The sequence below is a fragment of the Zonotrichia leucophrys genome, chromosome 3 (genome assembly GCF_028769735.1).
Source record: "Zonotrichia leucophrys gambelii isolate GWCS_2022_RI chromosome 3, RI_Zleu_2.0, whole genome shotgun sequence".
Taxonomy (NCBI): domain Eukaryota; kingdom Metazoa; phylum Chordata; class Aves; order Passeriformes; family Passerellidae; genus Zonotrichia; species Zonotrichia leucophrys.
In genome coordinates, this window is record NC_088172.1 from 27,562,059 (window position 1) to 27,574,344 (window position 12,286).

A 12,286-nucleotide genomic window follows, 5' to 3' on the forward strand; every position below is an offset into this window, starting at 1 on the left:
TTCTGTAACAAAGACAACCTCTTTCTGAATATTTATAGTAATGAATAATTTTAATTGCAAGGTAGAAGTGCTTAATAATTGACTAATACAAGATCAAAGTTGGTATAAGAATTTGTGTCAAAAGCAGTTTTGTGAGATTTAGAGATTTTTATTGCAGTTCTTAAAAAAAATTGGTTTTTTCTCTAAGTTGAATTTAGTGGATTGGTGTTTGATTTTTAATGGAATTCAATCAGAACATTCAATCTTTCTTTGTATCTGCATATTTCTGGTATTTGATGCTGTCTGCTAGGTTAATACAAAATTATCTTTTGGAATAATGATGATAAACACTGAGCCTAGTAAAGTTTGCAAGGCAGGAGGTGAGAGATTGCAGAGACTGGCAGTAGTTGTTAATAGTATTGATCTATCTAACACTTCTGGCAAAATATCAGCAGTTCCTGCCTGTTTGTGCTGCTGTCTGAAAGCATGTGTGGAAACAACTACTTACTCTTTTTCTCTGTGATTTGTCAAGAGCAGCAAATATATTTTCATAGTTTCAAAATGGTGAAATATTTTTTCAGGCTTAGACTTTGGTTTGGAAATTCTCAGATCCTTTACCATGCCGTGCCTGGTTTTTCAGGTTAAATGTGATTCTTGGATAAAGAGCTGTCTGTAAGTTGTGTAATAGAGAAGTCAGGGCTCAGCACCTTTTCCCTGGGAGGCTGGGCAAGAAGTAGTTCATCAGCTTGTTATGAACTAAAGCTTATTAAAGAATGCAACTACAAATGTTCAGGGAATACAAAGAACCTGTGCATTTCCAGTGGCACTGGTGGTGTGAAGCATTGATTTGCAGAGCACACTGCTCTCTTGCAGCAGGCAGTGCAGTTCTGGGAACTAGGAAGTCTGGCTGTGCATGATTGAGGGAATGAGTTACTTTAAAGCAGTTAATAGGTAAGGTGAAACTGGCTGACTGCTGACTTTGTGTATGCCCTGCTTTGAACAAGCGACTGTAAGAGCTGGTTTATTAAGTGAAGACACGTTTTTGCTTCCCAGGATATTGTATACACTTATTAAATTAACAAATGAAGTGGTTAATACTGATACTTAGAGATGTCTCTTTACTGCTACTCCCAGAAAATATGGTTGTGGAATGGAGCATTCACCTGCCTGCATGGAGGCAGCTCTGGCTCCCAAGTCTGGCGCTCCCTTGGGAGCAGGGGAGGCCGGGCAGAAGCACAGGAGGGGGAGGCTGCTGTGACTTGTTAGCCTGAGCTCAGCTGCCCACAAACACAGATGTGTTTTCACATCCCATTAGGATGTCTTTTGTACTTAACATTGCTGGCTACTAGTTTTGTAATTCTGTCTTTGTTAATTAGTAGGTATCTAATAGTGTCTTAAAAGTTCAGTTAATGAAGTTTTCCATGGTGGTGTGGAAGAACCTCACTAAGTGAGGAATTCAATAAGATGTTGGACAATTAAGAGTGTATAATTTATCTGTGTATCTTTGTGGGTAGCGGTATTACCTTAAATCTGAGCTTGGATTGAGTGACCTCTGTCAGTTTCACAATATGGTTGATTCTTAGTTGAAAATACTTTCAGTTTTACTGTTTTCTGTGATTACATACCCTGATTACAGACCATGGATTGTGGCTTTTGAGATCACCAGAAACACCTGCATTGCAGTTTGGGAGCTGGTGCCTCTTCAAACACTTGCAGAAAGAGCATCTGATTCTTTGCTGAATCTGTTTATTTGCTCTCAGTAGTGGAAAAGGGATTAGGGAAGGCGTGCTTGTGGAACACAAAGTGATTTCAAAGGAAAAGGAATCATGTAATTCCTTCATTGTTCTCAGATTAGGATGTTGCTTAGCAAAACGTTGGGAATATTTAGCGTCTTCTGAAACAAAATTATTAGTGAGCAGTATGTCACAGGCCGTTACAGGTTACTGTTTAATCTTTAGCAGTGTGATAGTGACTAAGATTAAATAAGTTTTAATTGATAGAGTGCAGGACATGGTCACATGACTTGGGGGAGGGGTTGCTTGAAATCAGTAAACTGGTCTGAGGACTGCAGTCTTTTTAATTGTCTGTTTCTACTAAAGGTCACAGGATCTAAAACTTTATGGTGACTATTCTTAAACTAAATTGTGATGAAACCTGCAAAGGGGTTCTAATAACTGTGATCATTTTAAAGATTTTTGGACTTTAGTTTAAAGAGTAATTGAATGACTAGAATCTAATTGTGCCACTTTTTTTTTTTTTTTAAGCATGAGTTAAGTTTTACAGTAAAGAGTGGAAGTGAAGCCCATATTTCTGTTCTGACTGTTAATTGGGATCCAGTGCTGGAGCAAGTAATTAGGGTAGGGAGCAGTTTTGCAGACTAATATGTAAGCAGAGAGAGCAGACAGTCCCCGTGCTGAGGACATTTCCATCTACGTCAGGATTGAGGTATTTAGTACAAATTAGTACAAAATTTACTCACCTACTTAACTTCACTGCATGCACAGATTTCCCTATGAAGGGAGGAGAATGGAAATGCTGAGAGGAGTTTAATAGGTTACTGGAACAATCCACATCGCAGTGGCCCTTGCCACTGGAGTAAAGGTGTCCTAAAAAGTAGAGAGGACAAACGTGGGGGCAATATGAAAAGTGTACAACCAAAAGAAACAGTATAGTGGTACCAAAGGTGGTTTTAGTTCTCTGGATAGAAATAGATTTTAATTGTTTGCAGTCTATTTACAAACCACTCTCAAGGAATTTTTGTAAAAGCTGAGGAATTAATGTTAAAGACGTAACTTGTAATTTCAGGTCTCTACTTGCCTTTGTTTTGTAGGTCCCCTTCCATGATGATTATACCTCAATAATTCTGTTATTTTACACTTCCAAAGATTTTTTTTTCAATTACCACTCCCACAAATGTGGCATGTCATTTCTGTATCAAAAGCTTTTTTCCCTCACTGTCATTTATAATGCAATTTTCTATCAGAAATGGCAACATCTTCTTGCCACCTAAGGCAATCCACAGTTTTCAGCTTGGCTTGGTGTAAGGGATCAATGTTTATTGAATTTGATTCCCTCTTGTATGGTACAATTCTGTAGCATGCTCTTCTGCATTTTGGTTCTGCAAAGCTAACAAGGGGGAGATGTAATAAAGCTTGGTAGGGTGGGAGAGTGTGAGTCTGGATACATGGGTGCATCTGTATATTTGCTTTTTGCTTGCTACATTTATAGGCCTGGATTCTGTTTTCCTGTAGTTGATGATTGTGCCTTGCATTTCAAAGTTACATGAAGAGAGTGATTCTGTATAGTTTGAGAAGCAGTAGGAAGTGTCATATATTGTAGTTCATTTTGAGAAATTTGCTGTGATTTCTTGTATATTTCTTTTTAATAAAATACATCTTTATGCCCTTTAGTAGAACAGATTTGCTTTTTAGTAGAAACAGCATGCTCTTTAGTAGAACATATTTACACACTTTTCTTGCATCATTACTAAATACATTTCCACAAATACATGTTGTTTAAAATGTTTTTTGTGTTCCTTTCTGGAATCATGATTCTCTGTCATCAGCATCCAGAGGTTTCTGGAAAAGTCATTATAACACAAAAGGCATGATGATTTCAAAAGGAGTGTGGGAATTGTTTTCTTTTTGAGAGGAATATAGAGAACAAAAATTGCAGAAATACAGGAGCTAAACTATACGGCTTCAGCTGGAGCTTTGTGCATATTTTCAGGTAGCCAGTTTCAACTTTAAACTTTTAACATCAACATGCAGTCAGTTAAAACAATGTCAAACCACAAAAAAGATTTTTGTGCACCGTACCTTAGTGCATTTGGTGATGAATCTGCTTCACATCACCAAATGCTCCCATTCCTCCTAGGAACATGAATGAAAAAATACAGATTTAGAAAGAAAGATATGTATCTTTCTGAAGTATTTTACTAATTGGGGGGTTTGTGTTTTGAGTTTTCCATAATGTTGGTGTCTTTTTCAGAACCATCTTATTTGAATCTAGTGTACTTCATGCTGATGCTAGAAGATGGTAATGTAGAAAGTGGCTACTTCTGCTTAGGTTTAAGCCACCTTCACTTCCTCTTCATGTTGTTCTCTGTTTACCATAATATGCAGCAGTTTTAGGTAAAGGTGAATAAAGGTGAAGCCTTTATTCTGGAAGGCATGGGAAAGTCACAGGACAAAAGCCTAATCCCTGCTCCAGAGTTCTTACAGTCCACATGTCAAGTGGATCTGGCTGATGAATACAGATGCAGAAATGCAAGAAAACTTGGTGTACCTGACTAGTGTAGTGTGTTAGTAGCTGAACCACTGTGAAGTGCTTTCTTTTTATTCCTATGTGTTGGAATAGTGGTTATTAAACACTTAGTTCAGCTCCTAAATCTGTGATTGTTTTATAATTTTCACCTTCCATGTGTGTGAGTACGTGCATGCATTACATCCAGCCATTCCCTGCATAAACTCCAGCACTGCCCCTTCTGAGCCTCACTCTAGACAGCCCAGATGATCTGTTTGCTCCAGTTTCCAGAAACAACCTTTAAAGCTCCATCAAAGTTAGGTCTGCCCTTGTTTAGGCTGGCTCTTCCCTCTCTTGTCTTGGGTATCAAGCTTCCCTATGCTTTCAAAGTGTTTGCAGTCTCCTTATCTTTCTTAATGCCTTGAAGCTCCTTTGCTACAGCACTTATTGGTGCTTTGTGCCGTCTCTGTGGAGGTCCCTGCCTTGGCCCAGCCCTGTCCAAGGTACTGCAGCAATGGCTGCACCTCAGGTGGGCTTCATGCTAAGGTGAAATGACTCTCATGGGTGGGCTGATGGCAAGAGCCTTCACTTGTTCTCAGCCCTTGCTGTCTCCAAATAAATCTTATTTTCTTTGTGAAGTTGCTGGAGAGGGAAGAAGTCATGTTATAGTCAGGCACCTGTCGTGGCAAGCCAAGATGTTGACTTTTATATAAGGAAACAGATGCTGGATGGGCTAATGTGAGAGTTGCTGCTTTAAAGGAAGGAATCAAGTGTGGAAACAAGTGAAGTGTTTATTGAATAGTAGGGGCTGAATTCATTATGTACTAAAAGCAAAACAAAAATTAAAAGCAAAGCACACACACACACATAGGGAAAAAATCATTCAACTGAGAGCTGGTGAGGTTGATAGAACTAAAGAGCGCATGTACTAAAGCCCGAAAAATGTTCATTAAATATTCCTGGAAAGAGGAAAATTTTGGGAAAATCTACAGACTTAGAACACCCCAGGAAGAATGTCACAATTTATCTAAGCCTGTCAGACATGTGAAGAAAAAGCCAGACATTCAGAGAAAGGTTTTGTTTTAAAGAATATGTGTAAAGATATAAGACAAATTTGCAAAAGTCAAGTTTCTTTAGGAGTGACAGGAGGCAGTAAAGAAAACAAAAATACTTTTAAGCACATGGAATTGCAAGGAGAAAAAGAAGACATAATATGCAGTTAGAATGTAGTAGTATTAAAGATAATGTAGGTATTGCCAAATCTAAACAAGTGCTATGCTGCAATTTTTGAGCTCAAAGTCTAGGAGAAGGTAGAATGGATGGCAGGAATAGAGGTGCAAGTAAGCAAGGCAATAAACAAAATTGTGAGCTTAATGCACTCAGTTTGTTGGAGCTGGTTGACTTATTTCCCAGGATCCTGAAAGAACTAAGATGGTAACTAGCAAATATTTCTGACAAATCCTCTGAAGACTAGCTTGATATCTGATGTAGCACAGAGGGTTATAAAGGCAGGGATGGAAAGAAGAGGAGAAATATTTACAATTAAAAAAAAATCGCAATGAATGCAGAAATGCAGATCATGACTGTTACATTGAGGAGAGGTGTTCTTACTCAAAGATTGGAAGTGTTCCTGGACGAGTGGCACACAAGTACTGGTTCCCCTCCTGCTTCCAGAAATGCTTGAAAAACATTCTAAACATGCATTTACAGCAATTACCACTGCTATTCAATGGGATGGTGCTTTCACGTTTGTAGCATAGTCAAATGTGCAAGTGGTTCCCAATAGGAGAAATTGTGTGTCTCCTTATTTACCCTTTTAGCAGTGCTGGAAGCTGCTAATGGGAAATCAGAATTACTGAGGATCTTTCTTGTAAAGCTGTACAAAGTGGTTATACCCAGGTTTCATATAGCATTAAAATCTCTCCTTTGGTCCATTTTAACTGAGACAATTTTTTTTTTCTTTAACCCAGCTGGAAAATGTAGTTCTAGTTATGGGACAAGCAGAAGTTTGAAGTTTGTGCTATTAACTTTTTTGCAAATTAAGGGCAGGACTTCTCTTTTTTTTGGTAGCCTCTTCCCCACAGTCTCACGTTTGTTAGCACGAAGCTTAAACTGTTCTGCATGCAAAATGCTGACTGTTTGTGTAGCTGCTCTTAGTGAGGACAGAGGCATCAGCTCAAAGAGTTTTAGTATTAGAGATGAGATTTTCTGTGATTAAGGTGACCACAAGTTTCTTTTGTTTTGACTAAATCTAGATTTCTTTTCTGAAGTTGACATCAATCTGGGGATTAAGTGGTCAAGGAAATTTGGCTGGGAAGCAACAAAAAAATGGTAACGCAAGAAAGGGAAGACTCACAAAGTAATGGGCACCTGAAATGTTTGAGAGGTAAAATGGACACCAGTCAAATGTGAAGAACAAGAAAAGGAAATTGGAATTAAAAACTAATTGAGAGATTGAGAGAGTTATTCAGAAGCAGAAGTACTGCCATGGCTTATGAGGAATTGAAGGGTCAGGAATTGCCACTTGGGGAGAAGCATTAAGGAGGGGATAAGGAAGTGCATAAGAAGTCTGAGGAAATTCAGAGAAATTGGAATTGACGGGAACTGCAGAGGAAGAGGGAGTGTGGCAGTGTTCACACAGGAAGTAGGATGAAAACACAGGCCCTAGGAGGTGGGGGCAGGGCTAATGTGAAAAGGGTCAGTGTAGCAGGGAAGCAGGCAGGAATATAGGGAAGGGGTAGTGGTGGAGGACAGGGAATAATGGTGATCTCTTAGCTATATTCTACTGTGTAGTTTAGGAATGGAAGAAGAGTTCTGTAAGTTCCTCAGAACAATGGGATGTAATTAAGAATTATGCAGACTTTATGAGATATTATAAATATCTCAATTTTATTTGGAAAGAGAAAATAATTTACCTTACAGGGGAGGATTTATTGATGGAGGAACTGAGATACAGCATTGTAACTGAATAGGCTTTTTCTTATGAGCAATGAGGCTTTGCAGGAAATTAGCTTGGGTGGTGTGATTCACTACTTTTCATCTCAAGTAGTAGGCTTTGTTTTCAACTGAGTAGGTGTTGGACAGAATTTGAAAAATGTGCTTCTTTGTGTATGTGAACTCTGCTTCACAAAAATATTTACTATGTAAGTGACATACTGTGCAGTGCAGTGTATTTCTTTGGAGTATATTCTTTAAGAGGTGGCTGTAAAAGTTAACATGAAAGAAGCAATAGTATAAATTCTAGCATCTGACATGCTAAACCAAGAAGAAATAGAGAACTGAGAGAGAAGGTTGAAACTCTGCTCCTTGTTGTCTTGGAGCAGTGTGGTGTTCAGAACCATCTGCTGTTTGTGGACCCCTCAGCTAGCCCTGATTAAAGATCAGATTATCAATGTAGTTCTAGGCTGAAATCTATAATTCTGTCTAGGCATTATGCTAAGTATGTGTGTAGATACATCAAAACAGCTGAAGTGATTAGAGCTGAACAAACTACTTCCACATTGCTGAAAGCTTTGTGCTACATTTAAAAAGCACATAGGAAGGGAAAAATGGTAGTGAAGGGATGTGGATGTTCTTACAGATTATTTTCTCATATTTTATGATTTCTCTTCATTGTTAATGAAAGATTTCTTTCCTAGAATATGCAATTTCAAGGAATTTTAGGCTGTATTCTAGGGAAGTCAACTCAGAAACAAATGCATGAAGTAATCATTTTAAGCCCCTTCAATCAACCAGGATTAGTGTTTGGCTATTGCAATAGGAGTAGAAATTTCCCTAGCATTTGCAATCACAGAGCCCCTGCTCTGTAGTCACATGCAAAACATGCAGTATGGAGTTTTGCAAAGCACATGTTTTTAATTATTTGTTTATTTTCCAGCATTGTAGGTGTATGTTACACAACAATGGAAAAAATGCCAGCAGTGTCCTCCTACACTCTGAGCTCCATGTAGACTGGATGCTGATTGTGCTGATGAGAATAGCATTGAAGAAGCAACAAAGTAGTAAATCTTTCCTAAGCTGCTTTTTGTTTGGTTTCATTCATTCTTCTGCTTAGTTCACTCTCTTCTGTTGCTTATATGGTCTGGATATAGATGATAAGCTTTTCATATCAGTATTTCCAGCCCAGTCTGTTTTAGGGATGGAGTCATGTTTGCCTCTGCCTTCCCTGTGCCCCAGGCCATATGGATGTGGCACTGATGCAAGGACACACCGTGCTTGCTTACATATAGGTTCAGGCATTTGTCTCTTTTGCTTCAATCAGTTGATTCAGTAGCTCTTTTCTATTTCATTTCAGAACAACAGAGGTTCTGATAGGCCTGGACATGCTTCTCTGATCTAAATTACTGAAATGCAGAAATTCTTTTTCTTAGGTAGTGTTTTGTCTTAGGTAACAGTTTTGTATGAATTTACCTTCCTAATCTAAATTAATGATACAGGGAAGTACCGTCTGTTCCATTCTAGAGATACCTTCCATGACATGAACTCTCTCATTATTTTGGCAAAGTCCACCCTAGGGATAAAGCTTTTATTTTTGCATCAATGTTATGTAAATGAGTATTGTTTCTCTACTGTTTGGTGCACTAATAATTGCATCACTTAAGATTCACTTACACTTTGAGGCAGCTGTCTCTAGTGACATGAATGTCTGAACTGTTAATTTTAGTTATACTTAAAGCTGCTGAAATTCCAGTAGAATTTAAGATCATTGCTCTCAGGATTGTAATAGTGTCCTGTGATCTCTGTGTTGAGCACCTGAAATGAATGGCAGTTCAGATGCATTCTTTCATTTAAGTGTATTGATACTGAGACAATGCAGAGATTTTCAAAGCTGTAGTGAATTACAGAGAAGTTGGAAATTGATTTCAGCAAATCACAGGCTGAAGTCTGAAAGCCACTATAGAACAGAAATAATTTTATAATTATTCAAGAGAAAATAAATTATATCATTTGACACTGTTTATGTATAATGAAAATATAGCATTAGTATTATAGGTAGATGCTGTTAATAAATTTCTACCCTGATAATAGAGAGATGATGTCCAATGTGCTGGTTTACCTCTGATGAACCTCATCTTGACAGCTGGTTCTGTATGTCCCTAGGAATAGTTAGTTCATTTGAGGTGATTTGTCTTGCTCTCCTGAAGTCCCCTCTAGACACCCCTGCCATTCTTTGCTGTGGGAATATGGCACCCTCAGAGTTTCAGGTGTATCATAAGCTAGATAGAGTTTGTGTGCCTTCTGTTCCCTTTCAGAGTGGACACCTTGTATGTGTCTGCCAGAGATGTTTGTGACATCAATTTATTATTTATGTCTGTTAAGAAGCTCTCAGGGGCCTGGTAAGACTGAAGTTCAGTTTTGCTGTGTTGCTGTAGACTCTTCTCTTTTCTAGGCTAGTTGCTTGTCCCTAGAATTATTGGATACCTAAAGAAGAAAAAGTCAAAGGAGTGTTGGATGTGGAGGGATAGATCAGTTTATGGCATCCAGCTGATCTGTGTACACATTGCAAACGTTCTCATTTTTAGCATAAAGCACATCGTACATAGGGGCAAACGTAACTCTTTCCTTTTTCATTGTTTTATGGGGATTGTAACAGGAGTGTCTGCCTGGTTCAAGTAGAGGTTTGGAAGACTACAAATACCAAATTAGACCACTAATATGGGAACTTTTGAGTATCTGGAAAGTGTTTTGATTTGTTAATTGCTCACATAAATAACTAAAAATTCTCTTTTCAGAAGGCTTATCACATGCAGAATAAAATGGCATTATGTTCTGCAAAGATTAATTCTTGTTGCCTCTGATGATGTCTAAAAAGATTTAATACCAGGGAAAAGAGTTCCTGAATTAAAAGATCTGCAAAAGGGAAATCCCATCAGCCAGCTCATCATGATGCTGTTGAATGATACAGTGTGAGGATCAGCCTCTTCCAACAGCTGGACTCCAACCATGAACTGCTGACAGCAGACAGAAATGCAAAAATATGAAGCTAGAAAAAAGAATCTTGCAGGGTGAGGACCAGAGAATTTTGGCATGGGTAAAGGGTTGGTAAGTCTTAGTGGTCCATTTAAGACAATCATCATTGGAACTTTAATCCTGTTGCTTATGTTACTTTATTTTACATGGTGATATATCTTAGGATGTTGAAGCATGTAATATTAAATAAATGGAGATGGATATCAAGAATTGGCTACTGCAACTGAAAAAATAAACAACAATTAAATATTAAATAAGGGAGTTTATTTTACATCCCCTCTGTTTATAAATGAGCAACTGTGAAGGTTAAGTGCATCATCTATTACATTGCTTAGGAGATCTGTATTTAAAGTCCAGTCATCTTGTCTTTGAAAGCAGATAGCTGCAGTGTTGGGGAAGGAAAGTATATTTCTCTGTGTAAAAATTGGTTAATGCAGGAGATGGATGTGTTATGGAGAAATAGTTGGCATAAGCAGCTGCCATTCTTTCTCTAAGCATGAGATTTTATTTCACAAAAATGCTTGATGTCTGTTTCCTAGTTGAGTATCTGTTGCATTTCTAACTTTTTGTAGTGAGGGAAGCCTGTGGAAATCAATACACAGATACAACACCTGTTAGTGTGAAACAGTCTCATTTAGTGACTTGTATTATTGATGTAACATTTTGTATCCCTGAACTTCTGATTTAGGATTTCTCTTCTGACAGAAGTAGTCTGTTAGAGAATTCTGGTTTTTAGGCATCCCTTCTTTGTATTAATAAATGCACTGTACAAAGTCATCATGTTCAGGTCTGGTTTTATACACAGCATAGAGCAGTGCCAAATTCTGTCATTGTTTACCTTTGCAGCAGAATTACCTTGCACTTTCACGTATTCATTTCCCAAAGCACATTAGTGTTACTTTTTTCCACCGTGCATGTCCTTAGCTCAAGAGTTTACTACATTCTTCTGCCAAATACACCAGTGCTTGTTTAAACAGATTGCCTTGGCATTGGGCCCTCAAGAACCATGAACCCAGATGCTGGAGAAATAATGCTTTTGTGGAAAGGGGCCTTTCAGAGATGATTCTGCCATAAACTCTGTCCTTGTTTTTTTGCAGGTTTGTCTCTGAACCTTCAGTCTCTTTAGCTGACAGGTCTCGCAGCAAAGAGCTCATTTATACAAATTAACTGTCATAGCTGCTGCAGTTTTTCACATAGCTACTGCTCCAAGTAAAGTAATTGCCCCAAATTCAAGTGTTTTTAAATTACTGTTGTTCTAGGATCCATTCAGAAGCTACAATGCCTTGCCCCAGATTATGCCTGTGAGGGTTTTTTTCCACCCTTTTTATCAGTCCTTCTGTGAATGTGCAAGGTGATCAGTGGAAGGAAACTGAGGAGGGTTTAGAAAAGAAACTAATACATTGAAGGAGGAAAGACATAAGAGTAGGAGAATGGAAAGAGGATTCTGGAGAGGGATAACATGATTTAGGAAGTTTTTTACCACCCTCTGTAACAGAGAAGTGGATTGAAGCCATTGGTGTTGACAGTTAATTTCTAGTAGAAAAAACAACAAGCTGAGACAGAATGTCTGTGGATATCTCTGATCTTTTGAGTCAGCAAGGATTAATTACAGCAAATATCAGATTGCCTGTAAAGATAGAGGAGAAAAGCCAAACTATTGTGGTTCCTGGATACAAGTATAAAAAATTTGCTGTTGTTAATTCTTAAACAAGAGCAGTCCAGTGAGGCACGAGAACCCTGTCTTGTTCCTCTGTCTCTGCAATAACTACCTGATTGCCTCTCTTTTCCTCAACTGACCAAGTTTCTTCCTGTGCCCTTTTGTTTTTGGGAAGGATGTTGCTGTATGTGTTCAGCCTCTGCAGCAGCCTCTGGCATTATTACTTATTCTGAAATACTGGAATGGATGAAGTGCAGGATTTATGACTGTTAAGTAGACTAATGTTTTAAAGTAAATTGCTAAAATTAAGAGTGAGATCTGATTTTGTTTGAAAGAACTAGTGTTAAGATAACTGTGTATAATAAATCAAAAATCAGTGTGTTGATATTTTTTTTGTATATTTGTCAGTTAGATGCTCAGTATAGAGAGCATGTA

At 38.1% G+C, this 12,286-nt stretch overlaps 1 protein-coding gene across 4 annotated transcripts in view; it reads left to right on the plus strand.

The window, feature by feature from the left end:
* Positions 1-12,286, plus strand: part of ASAP2 (ArfGAP with SH3 domain, ankyrin repeat and PH domain 2) — an 85,385-nt gene that overhangs the window by 1,785 nt on the left and 71,314 nt on the right. The gene's annotated exons all lie outside the window — the stretch shown is intronic.